The 17,695-nt window shown below is 36.5% G+C and overlaps 1 pseudogene; it reads left to right on the top strand.

The window, feature by feature from the left end:
• The first annotated feature begins 2,060 nt into the window (after positions 1 to 2,060).
• The window catches only part of LOC138442866 (14-3-3 protein zeta/delta pseudogene), an 85,973-nt pseudogene continuing 70,338 nt past the window's right edge, over positions 2,061 to 17,695 (top strand).

Below are 17,695 nucleotides of genomic sequence, written 5' to 3'. Positions count from 1 at the left end.
CCTAGCTATTCTTTGGAAATATTTCCAGGGACAAAAGAAATTGCATCTACACACTAAGGATTCAAATTGTTGGAAGAGATAGATAAGAAAATGTACTATTAAAAATAAAAGAGGGAATAAAGTCCTTGAGATCAAGACTAGAGAGTGTATTTCATTTCGAGCCTAAGTGGAGGACTAGCTTTTAATACAAGAGTCTCAAGTCCTCTACAGGCTGTATGAAGTATGAGGTTAGTGAGAGGAATATAGGAAGTTTAGGAAGTTGCAATAGACAAATATCATATCACTTATATATGGAATATAAAAAAAATAATGCACAAGAACTTATTTAGAAAACAGAAACAGACTCCCAGACTTAGAAAACAAATTATGATTGCCAAAGAGGGAAAGTGGGAGGAATAAAGTAAGAATTTGAGATTAATATATGCATACTACTAAATATATAAAATAGATAATCAACAAGGATCTACTGTACAGAACAGGGACCCCTACTCTATATTCCTTAATAATCTATATGGCAAAATAATTTGAAATAATAGATCCATGTATATGCATAACTGAATCACTTTGCTGAATATCTAAAACTAACATAACGCCATAGATCGACCACAGTTCAGTTCAGTTCAGTTCAGTTCAGTCGCTCAGTTGTGTCCGTCTCTTTGCGACCCCATGAATCGCAGCACGCCAGGCCTCCCTGTCCATCACCAACTCCCGGAGTTCACTCAGACTCATGTCCATTGAGTTGGTGATCCATCCAGCCATCTCATCCTCAGCCATCCCATCCTCTGTCGTCCCCTTCTCCTCCTGCCCCGAATCCCTCCCAGCATCAGAGTCTTTTCCAATGAGTCAACTCCTCGCATGAAGTGGCCAAAGTACTGGAGTTTCAGCTTTAGCATCATTCCTTCCAAAGAAATCCCAGGGTTGATCTCCTTCAGAATGGACTGGTTGGATCTCCTTGCAGTCCAAGGGACTCTCAAGAGTCATCTCCAACACCACAGTTCAAAAGCATCAATTCTTCGGCACTCAGCTTTCTTCACAGTCCAACTCTCATATCCATACATGACCACTGGAAAAACCATAGCCCTGACTAGATGGACCTTTGTTGGCAAAGTAATGTCTCTGCTTTTCAATATGCTATCTAGGTTGGTCATAACTTTCCTTCCAAGGAGTAAGCATCTTTTAATTTCATGGCTGCAGTCACCATCTGCAGTGATTTTCGAGCCCCCACAATTAAAGTGTGACACTGTTTCCACTGTTTCCCCATCTATTTCCTATGAAGTGATGAGACCGGATACCGTGATCTTCGTTTTCTGAATGTTGAGCTTTAAGCCAACTTTTTCGCTCTCCACTGTCACTTTCATCTAGAGGCTTTTTTAATTCCTCTTCACTTTCTTCCATAAGGGTGGTGTAATCTGTATATCTGAGGTTATTGATATTTCTCCCGGCAATCTTGATTCCAGCTTGTGCTTCTTCCAGCCCAGCATTTCTCATGATGTACTCTGCATGTAAGTTAAATAAGCAGGGTGACAATATACAGCCTTGACGTACTCTTTTTCCTATTTGGAACCAGTCTGTTGTTCCATGTCCAGTTTTAACTGTTGCTTCCTGACCCGCATATAGGTTTCTCAAGACTGCACTCCAATATAAAAGAACACTTAGAAAGTTTTCAAACCTAAAAAATTTTTTTTAAATTAGAATATAAGAAAAGTGTATCAGGTTGATGCAAATGTAATTGCAGTTTCAGACCTTGGATTTTAAATCATTATAACTAGGCTCAAGCACATCTTTATTAATCAAAATAAGAACCGTTACAATCAACACATTTTTTTGCCAATGAAAAATAAGTTTATTCCTGTAGCATAAAAATCCATGTTTCAGGATTCAATGAACATTTGGAAAGCATTTTCTGCATCCTACTGGTTGTGGAAGTATTTTCCCTGCAAAAAGTTTTCAAGAAGCTTAAAAAGATGGTAGTTGGTTGGTGAAAGGTCAGGTGAATATGGCGAAAGAGGCAAAATTTCATAGCTCAGTTTATTCAGCGTTTGAAGTGTCGGTTGTGAGGCATGTGGTCAGGCATTGATGTAGAGAAGAATTGGGCCCTTTCTGTTGACCCTGTTGACCAATGCAGGATGCAGGCTTTGCACCTTTTGGTCTATCTCACTGATTTGCTGAGCATATGTCCCAGATGTAATGGTTTTGCCGGGATTCGGAAAGTGAGCCAGACTGACAGCGGACCACCAGACAACAGTGACCATGACCATTTTTTTGGCGCAAGTTTGCCTTCAGGAAGTACTTTGAAGCTTCTTCTTGGTCCAGCCACTGAGCTGGTCATCTCCTGTTGTCGTGTAAAGTCCACTTTTTGTTGCACGTCACAGTCCGATAGAGAAATGATTCATTGCTGTTACACAGAACAAGAGATGATGACATTTCAAAATGACAATTTGTTTTTGTTTTTTTTTTTTTGAATTCTGGTCAGCTCATGAGATGCCTACTTATCAAGCTTTTTCACATTTCCAATTTGCTTCAAATGCTGAATGACCGTAGAATGGTTGATGTTGAGTTCTTTGGCAAATTCTTGTGTAGTTTCAAAAGGATCAGCTTTGATGATTGCTCTCAACTGGTCGTTGTCAACCTCTGATGGCCAGTTACTGCTCTCCCCATCTTCAAGGCTCTTGTCTCCTTTGCAAACTTCTTGAACCACCACTGCACTGTACGTTCGTTAGCAGTTCCTGGGCCAAATGCAGTGTTGATGTTGCACGTTGTCTCTGTTGCTTTACCACTCGTTTTGAACTTGAATAAGAAAGTGTCTCAAATTTGCTTTTTAACATTATTTCCATAGTCTAAAATAAATACAAAATACACAACAAGTAATAAGTCACCAGCAAAAAAAAAAAAAAAGCAGGAAGCAAGAAATATGCATTAAAATGATGCATAACATAACCACATGTATTTAAGAATTCCAATATCAAATGGCAAATTTCAGCAGTGCAAAAAGACTGAAATTACATTTGTATCAATCTAATAATTAATAGTTATCACTAAATTAATAATAACTATCAGAGGAAAAATGACCTATCTACAGAAATATAATTGAGCTTTTGGATTTCTAGGCTATGTGGAAAGAAACTCAATGGGAAACCTTTAGACTTGGTTGTATGATTTTTCTCCAGCTACAATTAGGCATTTGGATGCAGGCTACAAAAAGGCAGATAGCTGAATTAGTCCAGAATACATTTTGAAAACACAATGTGATAAATCCTCTGCCTAGAGGCAAAAGAAGGCCAAGTAATTCAGATTGCTGGGGATCAAAGAGATCTTTCAAAACTCCTTTGGGGAGTTTTTTTGGGTAAAGGAGAGTTTGAAGAAAAAGTATAATGGGGCATTTCAAGCAAAGGAATGCACATGTGGCCAGATTCAGGCACACAAAGGAGCTTGACATGGTCCAAGATATGTAAGGAAGAAATCTGGGATGCTTGGAGCACCATCATAAAGTGGTGGAAAGCTATGAGTGCAGTGGCCAGATCCTAAAGGACTTTTAAGAATGTGTTATGGAGATTATACTGATACCGAAGATACGGGATGCTATTAAAGGATTTAAACAGAAGAGTGATGCTTAGAATTGCTCTGGCAGTGGGGTATAAAATGAATTTGAGTGCAGGAAGCATGTAAATGGCATAACTTCAGTTGTCCAATTAGGGGAAAAGAATGAGAGGAATTGAACTAAGGTGATGATGATAAATATGATGATGATGAATTGGATTATACTGAAAAATTCTCAGAGCGATTAAATGATTTATGTAAGATCCCCCAAGACAGTGATGAAAGTAAAAGTAATGCGCAGTGCTGACTTCAAGACCAGTGCTCTTCTCACTACATTAATGGGAAGTTCCTCAAAGTTGGAAATGATATATTATTCATCATTTTTATTAATTTCTATTAATTCATTTTATTTTTTAAAGCAGTTTTAAATTTATGGCCAAATTGAGCAGAAAGTACAGACATTTCCTATACACTCCCTGCCCCTTGTTGTTGTTGTTCAGTAGCTCAGTCATGTCCAACTCTTCGTGACTCCATGAACTGCAATACACCTCCCTGTCCTTCACCATCTTCCCCAAGCTTGCTCAAATTCATGTCCATAGAGTCGGTGATGCCATCCAACTATCTCATCCTCTGTCATCCCCTTCTCCTCCTGCCTTCAATCTTTCCCAGCATCAGGGTCTTTTCTAATGAGTCAGTTCTTTGCATCGGGTGGCCAAAGTATTGGAGTTTCCAGCTTCAGTATCAGTCCTTCCAAAGACAGGATTGATTTCCTTTAGGATTGACTGGTTTGACATCCTTTCAGTCCATAAGGGACTCTCATGAGTCTTATTCAACACCACAGTTCAAAAGCATCAATTTTTCGGCGCTCAGCCTTCTTTACGGTCCAGCTCTCACATCCATACATGACTATTGGAAAAACCATAGCTTTGACTATACGGAACTTTGTCTCCTGTATAACTTTCCTCATTATCAGTATCCCTCACCAGAGCGGTGCATTTGTTACAACTGCTCATCTATGAGTGTAGATGAACCTACACGAACACATCATTAGCACCCAAAGTCCCGACTTTACATGAGGGTTCACTTTTGATATTGTACATTCTATGGGTTTGGACAAATGTATCCACAATTAAAGTTATCATCCACAGCAATTTCACTGCCTTAAAAAGCCTCTGTGCTCAACCTGTGTATCCATCACTCCCTCCAACCCTTACCAACCACTGACTATATTATTATCTCCAAAGTTTTGTCTTTTCCAAAATCTCATGTACTTGGAATCAAACATTATTCAGCCTTTTCAGATTGACTTCTTTCAGTTAGCAGTGTGCGTTTAAGTTTCCTCCATGTCTTTTCCTGATCTGATAGCTCATTTGTTTTTAGCGCTGAATAGTATTCCATTGTCTGGATGCACTATAGTTAATTCATTCAGTCACCTTCTGAGGGACATCTTGATTGTTTCCCAGTTTGGGCAGTTATGAATGAAACTGTTATAAACATCTGTATGCAGGTCTTTGTGTGGATTTAAGTTTCCAGCCCCTTTGCATAAATACTGAGTTTAATTTCTGGATCATATGGTAGGAATATGTTTAGTTTGTTAGAAATTTCTAAACAGTCTCCCAAAGTTGTACCATTTTATATTCCCCCCAGCAATAAATGAGTTCCTGTTGCTCTATAACTTCACCAAGATTTGATATTGTCAATGTTCTGTTTTATAGCTGTTCTAATAGGTGATGTCTTCTTGGTTTAATTTTCATTTTCCTCAAGATATAGCATATAGAGTATCTTTTTATGCGCCTTATCTTCTTTGGTGCGGTATCTTTTGGAGGTCTTTGGCCCATTTTTCTAATTGGATTGTTTATTTATTGATTGTTGAATTTTAAGTGTTCTTTGTACTTTTTGAATAAAATAGTGTTTTATCAGATTTGCCTTTTTAAAAAATATATATGTATTTCCTCCCAGTCTGTGGCTTTTCCTCTTATTCTATAAACATTGTCCTTTGCAGCCTTACTTTTATCCTCAGTGCCCAACCCAGGCATAGACACAGAAGAAACTGAATATTAGGGAAATAAATTATTCTATGCTGTTCTGGGCAGAAACTGCAGAGATGATTTATGTATTGTTTAACAACTATTCTTTATCCTGAAGAAAGAAGTACAATCCTGCAATTTGGAGTCTTAACACAGAAGTGAAAGTGAAAGTGAAGTCGCTTAGTCATGTCCAACTCTGCGACCTCATGGACTGTAGCTGGCCAGGGATTGAACCAGGCTCCTCCGTCCATTGGATTTTCCAGGCAAGAGTACTGGAGTGGGTTACTGTTTCCTTCTCCATATAGAGGAATGATTTGATTCTTCTTTATGTAATTCAACTTAATAATATCAGATGCACTTCATTTTTCTGCCACTTTTTGTTTCCACTGAATGAAATAGGGATACTTTTCTAGCATATGTATGTTAATATCTATGTGGAATATAAAATTCAAGCAACACCATGTAAACAAAGAGAAAAGCTTTAACTAAGAATGTGGACTCCCTGGTCACTCATTGGTAAAGAATCTGCCAGCAATGCAGGAGAAAGTGAAAGTTCCTCAGTCATGTCTGGCTTTTTGCGACCCCAGACACTATACAGTCCTTGGAATTCTCTAGGCCAGAATACTGGAGTGGGTAGCCTTTCCCTTCTTCAGGGGACCTTCCCAACCCAGAAATTGAACCGGGGTCTCCTGCGTTGCAGGCGGATTCTTTACCAACTGAGCTATCAGGGAAGCCTGCAATGTGGGGCGATGAGAGTTCAATCCCTGGGTTGGGAAGAGCCCCTGGAGAAGAAAATGGCAACCCACTCCAGTATTCTTGCCTGGGAAATCCCTTGGAGAGGAGCCTGCCGTGCTACAGTCCATGGGGTTGAAAAGGAGTCGGACACTACTTAGTGACTAAACCACCGCCAAGAATGTTGAAATGTTTTCAGATATTCTACAGTTTATCTATTAGTTTTTGCCACTCATTCATTGACTTACTTTTCTGTCAGATACTACTAAAAATCAAGCACTAAAAAACGGAAAAGGTTAAAAGGTAAAATATGCAGAAAAATAATTGAGAAATTCTAATGCCTTTATTTTTTCTACAAGTTGGAATAAGACTTTTAGTATTCAATTTATATTCTACTCAAGTCAAGGACTTACTAGTGTTCTGTTACAGTATAATTTTATAATTACTAGCCAAAGAGAAGTCAGGTCTGTAAGGGGGATTTCTGTTCATATTTTGGGTATGTTTTGAAGATTTCTAGTAAAAGAGAAATGATATTAATTAATAGCTGTCACATTCATAGTGTTTACTATGTAGCAAAAAATTTAATTTGTTTTTCATATGATTGTATACATGAGTTTGCTCAAGCTCTGGGAGATAGTTGGCATGCTGCAGACCATGGGGTCACAAAGAGTCAGACATAAATGAGCAACTGAACAACAAAAATTTTTTAATACTCATTAAAATGAGTATTAAGAAGTACTATGAGTACTATGAAGTATGTATCCAGTTCCCCTCTATAGGCTGCAAATTTTCAATGTCACATTTTAACTATTTTACATGAGAAAACATATATTAAAGAGGTTCAGCACTTGCTTAAGATCACATGCAATAATAAGAAATGAGTAATAGAGACAGGATTTGACTATAAGAATTTTGCTTCCAATTCTATAAATATATAACATAAAAACTATTTTGAAACAACATAAAATGATTTTCCACTATGACCTGTTATTCAAGCAGAGAAAATATCTAAAGAATGATTTATAAAATATCCTTCTGAACATCTGAGCTGAACAATGTATACAATTTGACTGACTGACATCATTTGGTCAGAGGAAAATAATGTGGCATATAAAGGTTTACCAAGAGAGGTCCAAGGAAGAAAGCATTTGATATTGGAGTGTCCTGTTCAAATATCTCACTTTTGAGCAATAAAAAATGTCATGAATAATATTTTAAATGTTACACATTTCATTAATTTGTGCATAGTACTCACACTGAAAGCAAGATTCTTGAAGGTGTATAAAGTTATACAAACATAACATCTGTGAGGATGGGGGAAAGTGCCATGATAAGACCACTAACATGTGTGAAGCATTCTGTAAGAGCAGAAATTTTTTTATCTTTCTGAAATATTATCTATAATGTATATGTACGAGTTTTCAGATTCCTAATATAACCCTACCTGCTCATTCTATTTAAGAAACATGAGGCTGAAATGGAATTCTACATGAGATTAATAGAAAAAAAGATAATGAAACTGTGACTTCCATTCAAAAGTCATCTGATCTGGAAAGAAATAGAGCCTTGTAGATTTGCTGCTTTGCACTTTTGAACAGTAATTTCTTTTCAACCTAGAAGTATCTATATTATTAATCTGGGAAAGAAATATTTGTATGAAAAGAATGTACAATATATGAATCATTTTGAATGAGAATTCTCTTATAAAATAATCTACATAATAACCAAGCAGAATGGAGAGGAACAATAATAATATTTATTAGCTTAAATGTGGGGAGAACTTTTGTTATATAAAATAACTTTTTTAAAGGAAATATTTTTGATATAATTAGGGCATCAATATTAGATAAACCTTACAGATTTTATGGGCTTCCCTGGTGTCTTAGCAGGTAAAACGTCCGCCTGCAATGCCTGAAACCCGGGTTCAATCCCTGAGTCGGGAAGATCCCTTGGAGAAGGAAATGGCAACCCATTCCAGTACTCTTGCCTGGAAATCCCATGGATGGAGGAGCCCGGGAGGCTGCAGTCCATGGGGCCGCAGAGAGCTGGACATGACTGTGTGACTTCACTTTGACTTTCACTTTCACTTTGACTTTCACTTTCACTTTGACAGATTTTATATTACATCAACCAAACAGTGGGGGCTTTCCTGGTGGGTCAGTGGGTAAAGAACCCACCTGCAATGCAGGAAACGTAGATTTTATACCTGGGTCAGGAAGATCCCTTGGAGGAGGGCATGGCAACCCACTCTAACATTCTTTTCTGGAAAATCCCATGGGCAGAAGAGCTTGCAACATGACTGATGTGACTGAGCAAGGATGCATGCATGCATGCAAACCAAACATTATGGTATAAAGGTTATAAATTTAAACAAACCAAAGAATGAAAGATCTATCAGTGTATATATGTCAATCTCAATCTGTAGATTAACAAAACATTGTAAAGCAACAAAACTCAAATTTTTTTAAAGAGATGAAAGACCAAAAGTGTCAAAACAAGAAATATAAATAAATGACTCACTTGAAAATCCAAATAGCATAGAAAAATTAGAAATTCATGAAATGTTACCAGATCATCAAAAACATGAAAAATTTTATATTGGTTTCTGTGGTATTTACAAAGTCAAATTTTGTTTTACCTCTCATCGTCATTAATTTTATTTTAAAAAACAAAATGCAGGCAAGAAGGACTCAAATATCCACTTCATTTTCCATCATTCTGGAATCACAAAAGCAAACCAATTCACCCACATAATCAACTAAAAGAGTACTTACAATAATTTATAATGAAAGAAATACATAATTCTAAAGCTGAAGCACCAAATTTCCTGAATGCAGTGAAAAGTAAGTTTTTTATTGTTAAATCTTAAAAAATAGTTTGCCTTTAACCTCCAGGTTTTCTTCTGTTTTATAGATATAACCCATGAAATATCTCAGATTTCAAACTCAACTCATTTTAGTCCTATTTGTGATTTCCAAAATGCCTTAATTGATTTCAAATTAGAAATAAATGTATTTCTGCTTCAAGATCTAGGTCTGAGTTGCTCTATTATGTGTATTTTAGTCCAACTTAGTATCCGGACAAAATATGGAATTTTAATTAATTTAATCATAATTACATATAAACTATAAAATTAGTTTCTTTCCTCACTGACCAATTAAAATAGTGAAATAACTAGTAAGAAAAAAAACTATGTAGCTCAACATTTGTTCCCTAAGAACATAGGATCCTTTCAAATTATATCTTCCACTGCAGTTAAAATTAATAGGACAAATTATAGACTGTTACACCTTAAAAGAAAATTGGAATATCAGTTTGCTCACTCTTACCTCTACACATTTAATATATGCTTAGTAAATCATTACTAGACATTATAACATTGTTAGCTATCTACTCTTGCCATTTTACATACCATAAAATGTGAATACTGGCTAATTAAAGATAATAGTGTGTGCTAGTCACTCAGTTGTGTCCAGCTCTTTGGGATTCCAGGGACTGTGGCCTGCCAGGCTCCTCTGTCCATGGGATTTTCCAGTCAGGAATACTGGTGTGGGTTGCCATTCCCTTCTCCAGGGGATATTCCCGACCCAGAAATCGAACCCAGGTCTCCCCGCATGGCAGGCAGATTCTTTACCATCTGAACCACTAAGGAAGAGACAAAAGATAATAGAAAACTTCCTAAATGTTGAACTACAGAGAGTTTTAAAAATCATGTTACCTAACATGTGTTTCCATAAAATTATTAATTCTTTAGGACATTAAAAGGATTTACATGAAAAAGTAATCATCGACAAAATAAAGGTAAGAAAGTCTGGGTTATAAAAATTTAGACAATTTCTTCACAAAGAACTACATGATTAACTTGTATACCATGAATCTTTCAGAAAGGGATTATACTATGGTATTTTTACAAATGTATGTAACCAAAAAATATATTCCCTTGTCTTTTTTTCCAGAACACCTTTTGGGCTAATATTTTGGCAGGACTTATTTGAATGAAATCAAATTCAATAAACTACGGCGCAAAGGCAATGGCACCCCACTCCAGTACTCTTGCCTGGAAAATCCCATGGACGGAGGAGCCTGGTAGGCTGCAGTCCATGGGGTCACGAAGAGTCGGACACGACCAAGCAACTTCACTTTCACTTTTCACTTTCATGCATTGGAGAAGGAAATGGCACCCCACTCCAGTGTTCTTGCCTGGAGAATCCCAGGGACGGGGGAGCCTGGTGGGCTGCCGTCTATGGGGTCGCACAGAGTCGGACATGACTGAAACGACTTAGCAGCAGCAGCAGCAGCAGCAGCAGCAGCAGCAGCATAGCACATGAAATCAATGACACATCGGACAGTCATTAAAAACTTAACAGAAAATTTTGTTCATCAGTTAAGTTGATTACAATGTATGGTAATATTTATATTTACTATGTAACATATAGTATATGCTTATATATCTCTATTTCTATCAAATCTATCAATTTAAATTTCATAAAATTATACTAATTCTCTTTTTAAAAATGTATTAAAACAAATGAGCTACACACTAGATTGAAAAAAAATTCTATTTTAAATCCTGATATTAAAAGCATTCAATAAGTTTCCACTGAATTCAAGGTTCAAATAGTAAGCATGGGATAAAATGACATCCCACATTCTTTCCGTAAAACTATTCCTTGGATTTCGACTTCTCCACCTAAGTTTTCACTCATTTGCCACAATATGTTAGAGATTATGTTTTCCTTTACCCATTTTGCCTTTAAAAGACAGAAACTAAATTCCCTACAGCAAATCCTCTCCAGGTTTTGGAATGATATTGTCTGAAATTATTGGGGACAGATTTTAGTACTATATGTTTATCAAGTTACATTTTATTTGTCCCCATAAGGAAAACTGAATCTGGAAATAATTTGAAATCACATATTAGAAGGAAGCTATTAATCTAGGTCTGGTTTCCAAGTTGAAAAAAAATCAAAATATCATGTTAAAACAAATATTATTATAACTGAACATGAGTACTTCAGTTGCCAAATTTAACTTTTCTTATTTCTTGTTTCATTTTTTATAAAAATGTGAAAAGTGTGAACAGATATCTCTGTTTGAAAAGTCCTGTTACATCAATTTTTCTGGGGTGATTATTAGCAGCATCCTTTTTCACCTTCATAAGTGTCCTAGTACGGATGATGAATTATGTGGTCATCTGAGTTAAGAAGAGCCACTGTTCCCACCCATGACTGATACATGCCAATGTATGGCAAAAACACTATAATATTGTAAAGTAATTAGCCTCCAATTAAAATTTTTTTAAATGTTGTAGAGACTTTATAACTTGATCAAATGAGCTCGAAGTGAAGTCTCTCAGTCGTGTCTGTCTCTTTGCGACCCCATAAACTGTAGCTTACCAGACTCCTCTGTTCATGGGATTTTCCAGGCAATAGTACTGGAGTGGATTGCCATTGCCTTCTCCAGGGCTTCTTCCCAAGCCAGGGCTCAGACCCGGGTCTCCCACAGATGCTTTACCGTCTGAGCCACAAGGAAAGTCTAGGAAGCACTATAATTTATTATTTGTTATCTAAATTACTGCCTAAACTGTGCATCTAATAATTTTGTCAGGTAACTTATTTCTAAAAATACAGAAGCAGAAACTGGTTAAAGAATTTCAGATATTGCCTGCTCCACTACCTCTATTATATATACTATTAATGGTGTGTATATATATTTGTGTGTGTATGTGTATATTTATGTATATATATTATCTCAGAAGAAAATTTTTTCCCCCAGTAACCTCCTACTTTTCCCTTAGAAGTGCTCTACTACTTACAATATTTTTGGTTGGTTTGTTTCTTTGCTTGTTTTGATTTGTTATACTGCCTCAAAGACAACTAGGACAAAGACGTTAATGCTGCTAAGGTTTGAAAATGTTAGTGTCTTTCAGTTTATTTCTGCTCCGCCATTTCTCTCTGAGGGCATAAATCCCAAATGAACAACAAAATTAAAGAGGTCAGAAAAAGGGGAGGATAAGGAGAACATATTGAATGAAAAACCAATATTTAAAGAACTATAGTTCTACCTCACATTTTTTCAAGCAAATACTTTGATCATCAGGCATAACAAATGGATAGGGTTTTCCTGTTGAAAATAGGAAAAACAAATATATCAATAAATTTTGCTTAAAGAAAAAATTATAGCCATAAAATACTTTAAAAGAATAGTTTGTTGGTAATGAGACTTTTGTTTTAATTGAAAAAGCGTCTTGTCACTAAATGCGGTTATCGTAAATATTCAAATTATTATCATGAGATCACTACTGAAATGCAATGTTTGCCATCATGATTGTACTAGTTAAGATCTTTTGGCTACAATAAACAAAGAATCCTTGTAAGGTTTTATTCAAAAAAGTAATTTTGCTGGTAATTCCTACTTCCACACTCCATTCTCTGTGCTAGATATTTCATCTCTTGACCAAGATGGACCATCATGCAGCTAACCACCCTTATTTGGAGCACCTCATAGAATTAGTTTTAATCTATTATACTTTGGTAGGTTGAGGGCTATTTTAAGAGCTAGGTCTATGAATTCTTAGCCACTATTTACATTATACTTGCTATTTACATTGGATATTAGACTATATACTATATACATTATATTTACATTATGTTTATCATATGCATTACACAAAATTTACTTTTAAAATTCTATAATTTTTTAAAGTTAAGAAGTAATACTTCAGTTTTATAGAACTAATATAGTCACTGTCTTAATTAGCATGCCTTTACCAAGAAACGTTTGTAGCAACAAAATTGATTCTAATGCTCTTGTTATAGTCTGTAAAATAGCACTCCACATGGAGACATATCTAACAGCTGTCTTATGCCAGGAAAGCCTATGCATTATAACTTCTGCCAGCTGGGGTGTAACAAAAGAAAAAATGTGTGTAAGAATAAACATATATATTTCATGTTTACATATCTTTTGCCTTTGTTTTTTCAAGTGAAGTCATTGCTACTATTCCAAGAACTAGAATAACAGCTATCAGCATAACTTACTTTGATAACTCATAACTCATTTTGATAATCGTGGCTTCTGCTTTACTATTTAAAATGCCTTTGTTGTTACCTCTTTATTGCAGTTGGACCTTCAATATGAAACTCTCTAGAGAGTCCAAAATTTAATAAACATAAAATTAAACTCAATAATTCTAATTAAGTAAACAACTCATAATGATGGGCACAATGACAAGTGCCCAGACAATTCAGTTTGACAGATGGTTTATAACCATGAATAAACAGAATAATGCATTTATCTATTAGGGATTGGATACTCCTGATCTTTCTACAGGAGTTAACATGCTTGGGTCACTGCTTAGTGGAACAAGAGGAGAACAGAGCTTAATTCTTACTGTGGTGGCTAACACTGGCCACACTTGGATGCAGAGCACACATTTAGATGTCTGCTTTAGCAAATAGTAACTTGAAAGGAAAATTTTGTTTGAACATAAATTCTCAGAAAATCATGTCTTGTAGGAAGATTTGAAAATCTCAACTTGTTTATGAACAACAAGAGAGTATCCAAATGTGTTGATAGCCAAAAAAAAAAAAAAAGATTATTGACAAATCAATTCTTTAGTCCAGTGCATCCTGCTAGATAGTGGTCAGTGTCACTAACGTCATCTTAAAATAAAATCAAGACCTGATAGTTCTTGCAAAGACATACATTTAAATGTTTAACAAGAATCCATATTAATTATCTCCGGGAAATGGCAACCCACTCCAGTGTTCTTGCCTGGAGAATCTCAGGGACGGAGGAGCCTGGTGGGCTGCCGTCTGTGGGGTCGCACAGAGTCGGACACAACTGAAGCGACTTAGCAGCAGCAGCAGCAGAACTCCTACATGTTCAAAAATAGCCCCAAAACAGATGAGGATTATTTTATCATTGCCATTTTACAGATAGAGAAAACTGACTTAATATTAAGTCCTAAATCTGAAAAATAGCAAAGACTTAAAGATGCTTGAAGACCTAATGAATGACATGGGCCACATCACACAATCATCTGACCAGCATCCCCTTGCAAGACAGATTTCTAAAAGCTGTTTGTGGTTATTTTACATTGGAAGATAGCAAGTGTCTGTTTTAGATGAATCAAAACTACCTCACTTAAAAAAGAGCAAAAGTTTAACATATTGTATTAATCAACAAAACTACTGCAAAATGTTTTAATTTCTGGTATTACTAAACTTCGTCTCCCTAGGCAGGATAGAATGGATTGAGCTAATTACAATAACATCCCCACTTTTAATTAATGTGTCTGATGTGTAGATAAGCCACCAGCATTAGCTCATGATCTTGCTACATATTCCCATCCATGCTTCCTCCTCTAGAGTCCCTCGTCTATTCTAAGATCATATTTGCCAAATCACCTATACAGAAAACTGAATGGATATCTTTAATTTCTCCTTTTTCCTTCTCACATGCATTCTACGTTCAAATGGCCTGAAAGCCCTGTTGAAACTACTTTCTAAACATCTCTCTAGTTTCATTGTTTTCATTCTGGGTTATGTCCTCATTGTCTTTCATCTGGACCATAATAATATATAGCATCCCAAATGTCTCCTATCTCCTTTTTCTAGTCCATATTCCCAATACTGCTGGTATTATCTCCATAAAACATAACTTTAATTCTATGAGTTTTATATTTAATGAGTGCCTGAGTAGTCACTCAGTCATGTCTGACCCTTTGTAATCCTATGGACTATAGCCTGCCAGGCTTCTCTGTGCATGGGATTTCCCAGGCAAGAATACTGGAGTGGGTTGCCATTTCCACTTCCAGGGGATATTCCCAACCCAGGTATTGAACTTGAGTCTTGCGTTAGCAAGTAGATTGTTTACCAATGAGTCACCAGGGAAGCCCAATATACCATCTGCTTACTATCAAACACACACACATACAGTTAAATCATTGATAATAAATAACTTTTTTCACTCAAATTCCTCATCATGCTTATATTTCTTTTCATAAATGGTGTCATCAGGTAACAGTCTTTCTCAGAACTACATGATTCATTGAGAAAAACAATCAAGATTGCCAGTGAGGTAATTACCTTGTGGATATAACATAATTAAATAACTACACAGAACCAAAGTGCATGTTCTTACAAATAGAACTGTACAATTAGGGTATATATGTTTAGGAGTAGAATGGGAAGGGTGTATCTGGTATTCATTTGGAAAATACATTAAAGAGAAGCTATTATTAGAGGTTATAGTTTGTCTTCTTCAAATTTATAATCTTTCTGGAAGGACTCTAAGTTGTGGGACTGAATTGGCATGTTTCTTGCTATTTTGAATCAAGGAGCTCTAGGCATTTCTATTATCCTTCTCAATGTGTACATATTATTTCTGTTTTTTGTGAAAGTTGATGTCTAGAGCTAGGCAAAAATGGCATTTCAATTCATGTGTTTTTGTTGATGGATCTGGAAAGGGAAGAAACAAACTTTTTCATGCTAAAGAACTGATTGCAGCCATATGATCTTCTCCACACTGATGTGATGAACAGAGGGGGAAGCATGGTTAGCTTTATACAAAAGAGATTCCATTAAAAACATGAGCTGGGACATCCATGGTGCATAGCATCAGGTACTAATCACAGACACATACTTCGCAGGTTCTGGTGTTTTTGTTTGAAAGCTCAGCTGCCACAGCATCGTACAGTCACTGCCTGGACATATTGTTGACAAGAACTGCCAGGCACTTCAACTTCATTTCTCACACAAGAAAGTGACAGAGGGTTGGAAACGCTCTCCAACATGACACCGCTTATACTTTTTTCAGCTGGAGCACAGATACTCTTCCATTTGTCCCCTCTTAGCTAACTCCCAGATTTTTTCAACATTCTTCTAGTTCTAGGAAATGTAAATAAAATAAGAAATGTGTGGCTGTGACACCATTTTAAACATATGTCATCCATTCCATACTGAAACTCCTATTTTGGGGGGACTTTGGGATATCACTTTTGTTTTGTTTTCAAATATTCTTCAGATACAAAATGTGAGAGTGAACTTGCACAAACCAAACAAAATACTGCTTTGTGTATTTTTCAGGTTTGATTGTGATTGTGAAAAAAAATGTTTCGCAAAATATGGATTATGTGATTTACTTGTGAATTTGTAACTCTAGATGATTTCTTATGCACATTGGATATACTCAATTAACTCTGATCCTAAAATGAAAGTGAGTCTTCTCTAGTCTCAGACCTTCTTTTTGTCTCCCAAAGCCAAGATTATTCTTGCTATTGAGTGGAATTTCTCTTTCAAATAAGTCACCTATGCAATCTTTGAAGTGGGCTAGCAAAGTGTCCCGGTGGGCAAGGACACTCCAGGCTATATCAGTCCAGCTCAGTCGCTCAGTCGTGTCCGACTCTTTGCGACCCCAAAAATCGCAGCACGCCAGGCCTCCCGGTCCATCACCAACTCCCGGAGTTCACTCAGACTCGCGTCCATCGAGTCAGTGATGCCATCCAGCCATCTCATCCTCGGTCGTCCCCTTCTCCTCCTGCCCCCAATCCCTCCCAGCATCAGAGTCTTTTCCAATGAATCAACTCTTTGCATGAGGTGGCCAAAGTACTGGAGGTTCAGCTTTAGCATCATTCCTTCCAAAGAAATCCAAAGAAATCCAGGCTATATAATTCGGAGTGTTTTACCCCGAATACCTAGGGCACTATATGATATAAATCTGTGTTATTGAATTCATATATTGACTATCTTAGCGATTCAAAATAGTCAATAGAACAATAAAATATTCAATACAAAATAGATCTGGCACCATTTTACAATTACTTTTTTACTTTTGTCTTTTAAATGAGGGACAATATAGCATACCCTTCTAGTGATGACTGCTTTCTTGCATCAGGTATTAAGAAAATATTATAAACAATAGAATGGGAAAGACTAGAGATCTCTTCAAGAAAATCAGAGATCCCAAGGGAACATTTCATGCAAAGATGGGCTCGATAAAGGACAGAAATGGTAGGGACCTTACAGAAGCAGAAGATATTAACAAGAGGTGGCAAGAATACACAGAAGAACTCTACAAAAAAGATCTTCATGACCCAGATAAACACAATGCTGTGATCACTCACCTAGAGCCAGACGTCCTAGTCTGTGAAGTAAAGTGGGCCTTAGGAAGCATCACTATGAACAAAGCTAGTGGAGGTGATGGAATTCCAGTTGAGCTGTTTCAAATCCTGAAAGATGATGCTGTGAAAGTGCTGCACTCAATATGCCAGCAAATTTGGAAAACTCAGCAGTGGCCACAGGACTGGAAAAGGTCAGTTTTCATTCCAGTCCCAAAGAAAGGCAATGCCAAAGGATGCTCAAACTACCGCACAATTGCACTCATCTCACACACTA

Source organism: Ovis canadensis, chromosome 6 (genome assembly GCF_042477335.2).
Source record: "Ovis canadensis isolate MfBH-ARS-UI-01 breed Bighorn chromosome 6, ARS-UI_OviCan_v2, whole genome shotgun sequence".
NCBI lineage: Eukaryota > Metazoa > Chordata > Mammalia > Artiodactyla > Bovidae > Ovis > Ovis canadensis.
Note: the sequence above shows the minus strand (reverse complement) of the source record. Positions and strands in the feature narration are given on the sequence as shown.